Here is a 12,500-nt window from a genome sequence, read left to right as displayed (position 1 = left end):
CATCTTTTAGATCGGATAACCGACTCTGTTCGAATGAACTACCGTCTTCACAAACTCCTGAAATGTCGTAACAGTAACGTGTACATGTTCGCAATGGTAATAAACGATAATCGCCAGAAATTTTCAAACCAGAAAACTCTTCTCAATCCCTTACGATTCCTTCCCTAATTGCCCTTTTACCAAATAAATCCAAAGGATGGTTGTTACCAGTAATATTTCCGTTGCAAGTACGGCAAACATAAAACAGAATCCCTTCGGCCATTCTCTTCCCCTTTCTTCCGGTTAGCATTTTTATTGTGTTCCCCTCTGACCAATCAGTGACGAGAACGGATTGGAACCAGCCAGAAGCTTGCCAGAGCTCTTGATCGCAGCTCTGGGAACGAGAATGACTAGTGTACCATTCACTAACTGTCGGAACACACGAAAAAGTGCCATGCATAAGGCATGAACTTCAGAAAACACAGTGGGAAGCAATTGCACCGATAATTGTGTATGGTGTAAAAAGGTACAATTATTTCCCAATTTTTTTGCCATGAGCTGTGATAGCATCAGTGCTGTTCGGAGAGGGGAGTATTCCAAGCAGTTTCTTACTGGAATCATTTTTACTCTATGTATCACAAGAGGAAAGGGAAACTGTTCCTATTGCACTGGGTGATAAATTTGATCCTAATGATGGGGACCTCTTGGATTTCCTGCACAATTTTAAGTGTTTTAGTAAAGTAACTGCAGGGAACATTTCGCGAGTTGTTCATTGTTCACCAGGAACTCCTGCAGAATCCCAGGTACATTATTGATTGTTTTGTACCAATACTTTCAGTGTTAAGAGCACTCCCTGCCTTTCAAAACCTTCAAAGCTTGCAAGAGTTGTATCTTGAAAAGAAGCCAACCCCCAAGAAAATTATCAAGCTTCTTGATGCAAATCCACAGAATGAACCAGAGAGAATGGCTCTGGATCATCTTAAGAGATATATTAGGTCCCTGGATGGACAAGCTGTGTCTCAGTTTTTTTCATTTTTGACAGGGAGTAACGTTATTACATGTACATGAGAATCAATATTGGTTACATTCAGTATGCTTCAAGGGGCTGGGCGTAGACCAATAATTAGAACTTGTGGTCCCATAATTGAGCTGCCTTCCACATACCAGTCATATTCAGAACTTGCGGAATAATTTAGTTTTCTCATAAATGAAAAGGGGGCTTGGTCTTTCAATATTGTTTTATTTCTTTGGTTAAATTATGGTATTTTTCACATTTAGCTATGTTGAATCAAAAGAACTGAGAGATATGTTATACAAATAACAACTTGCTTTTCTCAGGTATAGGTTTCCGTTGTTTTTATTTAATGTTTGAAATAATATTGTTGCTGTTCAATGTTTTAAGGCTGTACAAGAGACTTGGGAGTGTTAATTTTTGTTGTGTTCAAACAAGTCCATGTTGAAAAAAGATCACGTTGCAAAGTTAGGTCTATTTAAATTTTATTACAGTTGTGACTACCAGCTTGTTTGGTTACAGAAAGCCTTTTGATAGGGGTGTAAAAATTTCCAGTTTAAAGACTACAAAATCTCAATATAATTTCTGTTAGCTGATCCCACACATGTCCAATATACATGAACTGAGTCGGGTCGTCAATTGCTGTTGACGCGTGACTGCCCGACTCACCGGATGTCGGGTCGTGAAGTTTAAAAAGGAAGTAAGATTTACTGTCGCAAAGTCGAACTGCCTGGGGCAGCTTCAAATAGACCATCCGATCAGGTCGTGACGACCCGTCATTTGAATGCTTCGTTCTGAAATAGTAGCGACTTAAATATCGATATACGCGTAGAAAATTATAAACATCGACCAGAACAGCATTCACAAATGTTGCGAATATGTGTCCTTGAAATCCTGACAACATGCTGTTCAGAAACAGCAATGACTGACTGTAATAGCGCTCCGAAATGTTGAATGCTTCGTTCTTAAAGCGTCGCGAAATCGCCGTGCACTTCCACAACAGCAATCACAAATGTTGCGAATTTGTCCTTAATACCCAGACAACATGCTGTTCAGAAACAGGGATAATGATTGACTGTAATATCGCTCCGAAATGTTGAATACTTCGTTCTTAAAGCGTAGCGAAATCACCGTACGCTTCCTCAAAACATCCAAGTGTAGCGAAAATCTCCGCAAGCTTCCTAAAAGCATCCCAAAAATGGTGTCACATGCTTTGGAGTTTTCAGTGCCCTCACCTTTACTGGGTCAAACTTTTTATCTAGGATTTTATTTAACAGTATTCTTTTTAATAAATGGGTCTATGGGACTTTTCCCGTAGCCATTTACTCCAATTGTTGATTGGTTCCATTTTTGCGCAGTAAACATAGCTCAGGCAAGGCAGCATTATTGGGTTGTGCTTATACATTATAGGGGAAAAGACGGCATAAAGGAAATATTTGCTGGCAAATAGGACTTTTATGCTTCTTCTTCCCATTGTGTAATAACTTTTTAAATAAACACATTTACACGCAAACACCATGACTGTTTCAAATTCTTTCATTCCCAACGCAAAGTGATACCATCAAAACAGTTACTGATGAAATGATATATGAAATGGATCATATATAAACTGCGGATATGAAATCTCCGGTGTCTTCACAAATACACGATTTCTTTTAAGTCTCTCACCACCTGACATTTCCAAAAGTCGGATCGACTTTTCACATGACGGCTCCTCATGGACTAGACGGATCGTCACGAACCGTCACCATTTTCAGAAAGTACCTCGAACCTTCTTTCAAATAGCAACTTCCTGTTACTTTACTTCCGCAAACACCACGACCCGACTTCCGCTTGACGGGTCGTCTTCGCCGAAAAAGTCGACCCGACTCAGTTTGTGTGTATTGGACAACCCTCGTTTTACAAGTTTATTTTACAGAAACGACAAGAAAAACTTCCTAGAGAATGTTTTATCGAAAATTCTAATTTGGCGAGCCGTACAGCGGGCCATACTGTAGATTATTATATATACTTATTATATGGAGGAGAGTGTTTTACTGGGAACTAAACCACTCGTAGATTCCATACGCCACTACATCCGGGACCTGAGTGGCGTATTTTCCGTATGTCACCTTTGTTAGTGTCGTATCGTTCAATGACGTCAATGACGTCGTTTTTTTTCCCGCCCTTTTTTATAAAGCCCAGCCGTATTTGTAAAACTTGACTGCTTTGAAACACAATAAAATCGGAAATATTCAATATTTAGTCTCCATATAATAAAAAGAACAATACACGTTGGCTCGAAGATATGAATTTTATGTTCTCGTGGCAAGAACAATAACTCACTCGTTCGCTTCGCTCACTCGTGAGATATTGGTCTTGCCACTCGAACATAAAATTCATATCTTCTCGCCACCGTGTAATATCCTCTATATATAAGGCCCGCTAATTTAGCCAATCACAGTGCCCGTACTAATACATCGTATGGAATGGATCGGGAAAGCGCACCTGTTCGTGCTGTGCTGGAATGAGCCTCTCTCCTCGTACCTAAGAGGACTGGTGTATTGATGCATTTTTGTCTCATTTGTGATCTTTTCCAGAGCGGAAACACAGCTAGCGAAAAGAATGTTTATTTCTATTATCATATACGGGGCAAAATTACTGAATGCTGATTGGCTGAGACGGTAGGCATTTGTCGTTAATCACAAGGGTACTTTTGGTAATCAAGAGGGCATGATTACTTGATCCTGATTAGTTAACAGTTGCTTATCCAGAGCAAGCGAACTTACATGAGAATCTTCTTCCAGATTCTGACTCTGATTAAACTGCGTTTTGTCCACATGTAAAATACAGTTGAATTAAATTAAAGCGCTATTTTCTGTCGTTAGCATCAATTTATTGAATTGAACTTAACTTCTTTAACCGAATGAAAGCATTTTAAGTTGATTGTCAGTTGTCGTGGCATTGAAGGGGCTGTCCTCAATAATTTTGCCCTTTATATGATAAACATGTAATCGCAATGTAACCTCGAGCAATTAAGACTTAATTTCACCTGTATTTTTAAAGTTTTCCAATTTTGTGGAAACTTAGAAAATGCGCGTGAAAATAACCCAGCGAAAAGGGTGTTTTTTGCCGTCCAAAATCCTGTATTCAGGATTTTGGATCGCCAAAATCTTGAATTCAAGATTTTGAAACTGCCGAAATCCTGAATTCAAGATTTTGGAAGTCCAAAATCTTGAATTCCAAAATCTTGATTTCAGGATTTTGGCCGTCCAAAATCCTGAATTCAGGATTTTGGAAACTTAACTCTAACTCTAAGTCATAACTCTACTGAAATAACTCTATTGATAGTTAACCTCAAATCAAGCATATATTAAAAATACAAAAAATTTTAAATGCAAATTTATGCAACAATTTCCATAACAAAAGTCTACGGTATATTTTTATCCCGACGCTCGCACCTGACACAACTGGCTCATGATTGGGACATTTGATAGTCGATATATGGCGTTTGGCCAACAAAGATGAAGGTTGGCCTCATTTAAGTTTTCTCTTTTGCCTCTTGGTATGCAACATTAAGATAGACTCCGTATTTTATTTTGCAGTAGTTGGAGAGGAATTTCAGAACACAAGCTGGATAAATCACTTTTTGGAACAGTGTTTTGATCAGAAATTTGGATCCAGTTCTGTACGAGTTCAAGACTGTGGCACGAAGTGATTATCCTCTTAAAGCCAATCCTCAAGAAAGCCCAGCAAGTGACGTCGTGGAGGGAAGACCATTACCTGGCGTCATCAGTAAGTGTTAGAGAGCAAGGATGGCACAGTCGGTTGGTGCGCGGCCTTGGTGCAAGAGGTGCTGAGTTCGATTCCCGGATCTCGCCTTCTTGATGCGAATTCTTTCTTTTCCGAGTATCTAAGTAGCTTTAAATACCCGTAAAACGGAGCACTGATGGAGAGTGGGGAGTAAAATGAGCGCACCGTCGACCTTAGCCTCTAGTTTGTCGGTTGAATTACTGTTACGAGTTATCGACGTTAAATATGGTTGCTTTGCTTTACAGTTTCACGCAAATAAGATTGTCACGGAATCGGTCATGTTCTAAGTGCGCATAGAACTTCATACGAAGGTTGAAAACTCTTCGTGTTATATTAGACGAAAAAAGTAAAGCCTTCCACTTAAACGAGCCTCTCAGAAGACGACAGATTGAGTTCGATTGATTGGGCAGAAAGGAAACTTTTAAATCTACGACACAAAGGGCTATTGAATAATAACAATAACATGACACGTCCCAAGCATTGAGATAGAAGCGCCCTGAAAATCTTAAATTAATAATAAGCAATTCTGGAAAAAAAATCTGATACCAGATAGGCTGATACCACAGTCAGTCTGTTTTAGCATGGTGATGACGTTAGTAAGTAATTGTGTTTTGATTTACAGATGCAGGAAAACGAGAAATAACTGCAATTCATCAGACAGCTTAGTTTATTGCATTGCTGGTTCTTGCTTATCGTTGTACTCTGTAATAGTTACCAAGGCGCTAAATACCCCAGGTAAGATATCACTATCCGGTGAAAGTGAAAGTACAAGCTCACTGCCCAGTCCTTGGTTGTTCAAAAGGAACGCTATCCACCGGATAAATCACTATCCAACAGATAAACTCTATCAAAACCAATTGAGGTTTAATTATCCAGTTGATAGGGTTATATCCACCTTTTGAACAACCGATGCGAGATGTGTTGGTGAAATGAATAAGTGAAAACCTAAGTATACTATTTCTTTTGGATCAAGAACCTTGTCATGAAGAGGAAGGAGCTTCAATAGTAATGGCTGAGGAGATTATTTCACATATTATTATTATTATTATTATTATTATTATTATTATTATTATTATTATGATTATTATTATTATTATTATGATCATTGTCGTCGTCATCGTGATCGTCATCGTTACCGTCATCGTCGCCGTCTTTGTCATCGCTTTTGCGAAATACGTACCTTGTCTGGCGCTCGGTGGCATCAACGTGGAGAGGCCAATTGATAACTATTCCCAGGACTTTCCGCCCTTTCAACCGAAAACGGTTGGAGAGGTATTTTCTCGGGAAACGTCCACTGCTTTAACAAAAACCAGTCGAGATTTAAAGGTGCATGTAATGAGAAGGGCTACTTTTTCTTCAAACGTTGGCTGTGTAGCACATATATTTCAACAGACATTTGTGAGAATGTAACTAGTGCTATTTGACCAGGGTACTGTGGTCAGGGTTTTTCTCTGCCCGTTTGCATGGGCTCATTTCCATTGCTAGGGCAAGCGCGCAAGTCGAATACTTAGGAAATCACTGCAAAATTCAGTACACTCTAATAAATATCTCTGTTGAGAAAGAAATAATTGATCCACAGAAAGTGACTCGCTGACACTATTCTAGTTAGAGAGTATAACGGTATTTTGGTCCCCAACAACTTAAACAACTCAGCAACGCTGTCTCTCGATTGATAATAGGGACAGTTTACGACCTATGGCGGCCACCACAACGTCACCTCAAAATATAACCTTGTACTGTCTAAGTCTTTCGAGATCATTCTATCGCTTTCACGTCTTACAATGTGGGCGAAGTATCCTAAAAACTAAATTGGATTCGTCGGAGAGGTTCCAGAGTAAAAATGAACAATGAAAGGTTCACATTCACACGCTCACGGTGTCGTTAAAATCTCAAATTCGGTGTTTTCACGTCTTTCTTATACAGAGTACCGCAAAAATGTGCTAAAATTCGAGCATAAATTGCAACACGATTATTTTTTCCTCATTTAAGCAATGATATTATAAAGTAAATCAAGTAAAGCTATGGTCCTCGCCGTTATGAACGCAATTTTTGCAATTGCGTAAAGAAGCCTGAAAAGTTCAGGACTTCAACGAGGTTTGAACCCGTGACCTCGCGATACCGGTGCGACGCTCTAACTAGCTGAGATATGAAGCCGCTGACGTCGGGATCGCGTTGTTTTGCGGCAAAGGTGAGTCCAAAGATAGATTGGTCTGTAAAAATGCAGTGACATAGGCTTAGTATGGGAGTTGCTCGCTCCTAATCATGGGCTCCTTGTTTTGTAAAGAAAAAGAGAAACCGTTGATCGTCTAACCAGAGTTAAGCAGCGTTCCAAGTAACTGTCGTTCTGGCCAATCCTAATGTATGACGGCTTTTCTTTCTCGAGGACAGTGTTGACGAGGTACACATGTAAGTGCAAATTGAGGACGAAAACACTTGTCCACTAAAGCAACTCACTTCCAGAACGTTATGTTTGTAGAACGATTGTTGAAATCCATTAACTTCGGTAGACTTCGTTTATGTAACACTTTGATGAAAAGTGAAAAAATTATGCTCTGTTTTCCGAATTATTCCGAAAATGTCGCAGCATAGCCTCTTTTTTTCGCCCTCTGGTGAGTTTCTGCGAGAAGAGAGGCTCTTCTCGCAGGGTGCGATAAAAAATGCCTTCACGAGACAAGAAATTCAGTGTAGCAAGGATGTCTCTCCAGTTTCCATAAGCTTAGCACACTAGATCAATACCCTTCTCGTTAAGAACTTCCCTTACAGTTTGAATACTGATGGCAGACAAATCCCGCTTTTTCTTTTTCCATTACAAGAGAATATGAGGCAAAAGAGCGAATTCCTGTGTGCCAAGATAGTTATTTCAAATTTATTTTTATTTTGCGTCCGTGAACGTGAACGTGAACGTGAACGTGATGTCGTTAGTGGTTCGCACGACCACGTGGTCCACTTTTACACCAACTGACCAATAAGGTGTCGTCCTTGAAAAAACCACGGAGTATCACACAGATCTAATGACACAATAGACCTTATTCACGATAGCCGCCATGTTGAATTTGCTATTATCATGCAAATTAGCTACACACTTCTGAGGGGACAAACAACACAAGTTCGAGAGGTTATAACGAACATTTTAGCCACACAGATGATTTTTTTCATGTTCATTGAATGTTTATCACCTAAGTAGTAAAACAGAATGCTTTCACAAGTTACTTCGATTTTTTTTTGCTGAAAAATTAGCAGATAACGAAGTAGAAAGTCAAAATGTCGGAGGCAATTAAAAGATATAAAATTATTATAAAAGGTACTTAATTCTAAATTCTAAAATGTACTTTTATCAATGTTAATTCAATATTTCGACGTGCCGATTTTCCGCAATTTGCCTTTATTCCAATGTTTGCTCCCCGCTTCTCGCTACTCGAGGACTATTAATAATAGTCCTCTAGTAGCGTAGCCAATCACTAGTTGGGTGATACTAAATATGTATAGTCTGCTTCATTGGAGGCCATATTTCATTCGGTCCATAATTGACGCTATGGAGACGCCCTTTCAACATGTTACCAATAAGTTTCCAGAGGATGAGCGAGCATACCGGTGTCTCACTCCGCCGGTAATTGAAGATGACACATTTTCGGTCAAGATTGCCCTGTTTGACTGGTTGGCGCAGTAAAAATCTTATCCCTAGACTCTGTTGGGTGCGTTGTTGGTTTGTCCAACACTTGTCCAACACTTGACCGAAATTCGTTCAACAAAGGTTTTGAGCGGACATTGACTGGAGGTTCGGTAAAAGACGACGGCAAAAACAAAGTCAAATTTTCCAGAGTACTTTAAAACATCTCGCTAACGCCAACGCATTGATTGCAAGGAACTAGAAACTATACCCCCGGCTCTCCCATCGATGAGAGATGAGAGCCAGATGAGAGAATGCCAGATCTCTCAGTACAAACGTTCAAACTGTTTCAACGCTATTCAATATTTTGAACCAGTGTTGTGTGAGACTTTAATCAGTCTAATTTGGGTCTTAACTCTTTCAGAATTTTCTGCACCTCCGGCCATACCAAACAACCTTTTTAAATTAAAAGCCCTCGATATTTGATTCAGCAAAAAAGTAAATGCATATAGAACAAGCGTTGAGACCTCTTAAACGGGCGTTTGGAGAGACACACTGGTGAAAGTTTTTGGCGCCTCGTGCACACAAAAAAGGTCTTTTAAACAGATGTAATCCACGCAGTGAATTTGTTTTAATAAAGTTACCAGCTTTTTCTGCAAAAAAATACATCATAAAAACTTGGAAAAGTGCGCAGAAATGATACGTTTAAAAACGCAAAATGACTACTGTTTCAAAAGATAAAATTTTTATTGAAAAACACAAGAAAATTGGTAATCTTACGAAAACGTCAATAGCTAGATGACCAAACACCTGAGAATATCTTAAAAAAATCATTCTCTGCGAGCAAAATATCAGAGGAGAAAATCTACAAATCTACAAATTTACAAATTTACAATTCTACGAATCTGGACCTTATAATTAGGTCAACGGACAGCGTTCCGCAGTTTAGCTCTGCTGGATGTTCTTCTTAGATATAATGAGGAATAATATTAATTTAATATTTAGGGCACTAACTAGTTTACTATACCATGCTTTTCTCCATTCAGTTTTCTATTTTAATCGTTTGCAATAGTGTGTGTTGTACTACTGTATGGAGAAAACAAGAAAAAAACGTTTCAATAATCTGCTAATCATGGGTAAAACAAATAAAGTTAATGATTATTTTCATAAAATGTGAAGAAAAGACACTCATTGAGTCACCAACAGTGCTCTCCAGTCCACCCCATAATCTGTTTCTGAGACGCCATTGTGACATTTAATTATCTAAAACCCAGACCACGTCATATTTGAACAGCCGATGTACTTTGAAATCTTAACTGGCGAAGTTACAATTCAAGGTATAAAGACTATTGACTATATGCTGCTATATCTCTTTTAGACAGACGAACTTCATTTATCATCGATTATGGGGCTGTTTACATGGCCACAAAAGAATTCCGCAGTGAAAGACGCCAGAAAGCAAACTATTTTTTTACGTGGCTTACATGCACTGATTTCGGTCCGGGTAAGGGTTTGTAATTGGAAACAGATATTAAAGCATATTCGTCCGCCGCCATCTTCGTTTTTGTCCCTTTCAACAGCTAGGATTTCACAGATTAAAAGTGGTTTACAAAGCGCATCTCCAAGCTAGGAAGATGTTATCACTAGAAACAATCTTACGTACGACCCGAATAAAAATTTTTGCATGCCTGAGCCATCCACCTCTCTCCATGTAAACATCCACGAAATGTATCAATCAGTTAAATATATTTGCATCGTCTTGGGCACGAAGCTCGTGCGATCTATAGCAAAATCAAATCTCTTTGAGAAAAATGTTGACGGCATTACCTTGTAGGTGTATCTATCATTACCCCGAAAACTCTATTTTTAACAACAATGCATCGTCTTTCACATATCGAGGACCAAACAACTCCTCGATTGGAGCGAACCTTTCATAGCCATACCCGGTGCGGCAAATGGTTTCACCAGGCTGTTGGAAGGGCGCCGGCACGTCATAATTTGCTTGTATGGTCTGAGTGATGTCGCGACGGGGTCTGGAATCACTCTGATCTAGGACGCTAACAGTGACGGTCCCAGCAAAAGGCCAAACTAGGGAATTATCGAAGTCTCCTTTTATCAAATGAATGAACAGTGCCACATGTCTGCCTGTTCCACCGCCTACGCCCTTGGGGTGAATTCTTATACCAAACAGCTTCTCCTGGTGATCATTGTACACTGCATCAGTAAAGATTGGTGTTTCGTTTTCGCGATGTTGAGCAACCTCGGTTATTTTAAAAGTGAATGATGAGTTGCGTGCATCATTCTTTTTTCGAGCCTCCTTCGGGTTTGACCTGCAACAAGATCATTCTTTTAGATATCAATAAAAAGCCCCATCACTTCAAGACTTTTCCATTAGTCATGACCAAGAAAATGGAAGGTAATCTTCCCTGAGTTCCTCAGGTATTTAATTAGATGAACGACGAATATGACAAGCGTTCCCTTGCTCTAGCTCCGCCCCAATCTCAACGTCACTCGCATCTGGGAATACAGACAACCAAAGACACAAATTGTCCCCCATACTCGAGTCCTTAAGTAAAGATGAAGATTCGTGAAAGATAGGTGTATTTGCAACACGTTCTTGCCCAATGAATTCACGTTTATCCTGAATTATTAATTTGCTTTGAATTCACTATCGTCACGAATTTCAAAGACTGGACACTGTGTCCCAGGACTTGTGGTAGCAGAGAAAAATAAAAAAAAATCATATCCGTAGATTGGAATTGAACCCAAAGTTTCTACTAGATAGGAACCACTTCTTTCCTCTTTGCCACTAAAGATCAAGACCTTGCCTTTCTATATTAGAAAAAAAAATTTATTTAAGTCTACCATAATATATCGCTACTGCGTTATTAGGCCTAAGCTAAATTAATAATTTAGGCCTAATCGTTGATTTAAAAATGTTTAGCTTTGTCGTGAACTTTGGAAGTCGACCTATTGTAGTGTTTAATGTTGTTTGTTGGCGAGTGATAAGAAAGCATTCTCAAATAGTGTTTAAAATAATGTCCATGAACAGCTAGCGGTGTGGTGGTTAGGTGACGGGTTAACAATGAACATTCCCAGGTTCGAGTCCTCTGTCCATTCACTTAGTTTGTCTCTTTAAAAAACTATATGACCATTTCCCATAATCCACATCAAGCTTCCAGTTTTCTAAATTCGCGATAATAGTGAATTCAAAGCAAATTAACTATTCAGGATAATCGAGAATAATTCAAGGGCGAGAACGCGTTGGTATTTGAAGTGCGGGTTATAGACGAAATTGAGAAATGATTCTTGTACTTGATTGGACAATTTAAGCAATTGTCTCTTAAAACACCTCAGAAATTCGGGTGGCTTCAACAGGATTCCAACCCATGACCTCTGGGATGCCTGTGCAATGCTCTACCAACTTAGCTATGAAGCCACTCAGTTGGGAGCATGCGCTGGTCAACTTGTTGCAGGGCTCACAATTTCCGTGAAAGGAATGATGATTAAAAGAAATGAATATTTGAAGTGCGGGTAATAGACGAGGAATCCCGTTAAAGTCGCCTGAATGTCTCGGGTGCCTGTATAAAGTGACAATTGCTTAACTTGTCTAGTTAAGTGCGAGGAACAATTGTGTCTTTCTTCCTCAGTGATATTAAAGATTCTTTTACAAGTTCGCTTTTTACTTGTATGTAATGCATGCTCATTTTCATCTTACCACCTACTTGACAAAAACCGAACAGCGTTCGACCCGTCATACTATATTTATTTCTTTATTTATTATTAATATTATTATTATTATTATTATTATTATTGGTAATTCAAACGTTTCACGTGCCTCGTAAGTTGTTGCTTCCATTGTTTTATCTCTTCTGTGCTGCAGCGATGCACTGTGGGAGAGACTAAATTGGCTTCACCTGGCAGGACCTCAGGAAGTAGAATTGGCGCCTGTGGTGCTGCATATCCGTCACCTTGTTCTTGCACAGGAGAGCATGTCACATCTTCTTGGATGGGGAAGGGCAGAGCTTCCCTTGCAGCTATGCCATACGAGTGACAGTTGCCTGCATTAGCACGATTAAGGTAGCTCATTTCACATGCCTGCCAGGCACG

The sequence above is a fragment of the Montipora capricornis genome, chromosome 7 (genome assembly GCF_036669925.1).
Source record: "Montipora capricornis isolate CH-2021 chromosome 7, ASM3666992v2, whole genome shotgun sequence".
NCBI classification, from domain to species: Eukaryota; Metazoa; Cnidaria; class Anthozoa; order Scleractinia; family Acroporidae; genus Montipora; species Montipora capricornis.
This window is presented reverse-complemented; position numbering follows the sequence as displayed.